Source organism: Poecilia formosa, unplaced genomic scaffold, assembly GCF_000485575.1.
Source record: "Poecilia formosa unplaced genomic scaffold, Poecilia_formosa-5.1.2 Scaffold80, whole genome shotgun sequence".
Lineage (NCBI taxonomy): Eukaryota > Metazoa > Chordata > Actinopteri > Cyprinodontiformes > Poeciliidae > Poecilia > Poecilia formosa.
In genome coordinates this window covers 51,449-52,515 of record NW_006800019.1, presented here as the reverse complement: position 1 = coordinate 52,515, position 1,067 = coordinate 51,449, and positions in this window count along the sequence as shown.

Sequence of the window (1,067 nt, the reverse complement as noted above, 5' to 3'; positions counted from 1 at the left end):
CAGTAGTTTTACCTGTGTCTAAAAGGAAATGTAAACATTTTACAAAGTAATAAGGTTTGTTAAAGGGAAAAGTATTATTCTGCCAGACAGGTCGTATTCATAAGAATCAGGCCATGTAGATATCTGAATTTTATATTGTCTTTGTAACACATGTAAAGTGAGTTTATATCTCTGTGTCGCAATCTCAGCTCTGTTTTGAGCTTATATTTACAGCAGAAAGTTCTCTGAGTTTCCAGTACAAACTGCAGGTGACTGCAATTATGCAAATTAGGTCATTAAACTAATAAACAGCATGTGTAAACAACAACACAAAGAAACGACTACCTCGTTTCCTCCCTTTGTTCTCTTTCTTTCTCTGTCTCAATTAACTTCCTCTGTCTTTCTGTCAATTATTTCTCTCTCTCTCTCTCTCTCTCTCTCTCTTCATATTTCCAAATTTAACTCTGTGGTCTTTCGGTCTTCATGACGAGCGTCTGAATTTTAGAGAACCCTCTGAAATCAAGAGAAGAAAACATCCGCTCCATCGCAACAGCTAAATAAACAGCTGATGGCGCAGCATGGGAGCTAAATGTGTTTAATGAATAGACTCTGGCAACGTGACCCAGATCTAGTTTCAAGACTGTCACCGTGCCGTTTGCAAAAAAAAAAAAAAAAAAAAAAAAAGCTGACAATAACAATCATCACCAACAAGTCCCATTAATTACAGCAGTGGCACTCCCGGTCTCCATTCTCAAAATCGACCCGAGCCAAGTCCCCTGTGTCTGCTGTGGGAGTGTGAGAGATATCAGCGTCTGTCTCCTGCTAAATCCCTTTCCTACTCCTCATCCCCCTATCTCCTTCATGTTCTGTAATGCTCTTACTCCTCTTACTCCAACTTGGCATTGTCCCACCCTCACATCCTTAGTACGCCACGCTAAATGTCAACAACTGAATATTCATCACGGTGCAAAAGCCCCTCACTTCTGCCATACTAAATCTAATCACAGACTGGGGGAGGAAAGGGGGGTAATTGTGTCATCCCCAGTGGTGGGAAGTAACGAAGTAAAAGTACTTTGTTACTGTACTTA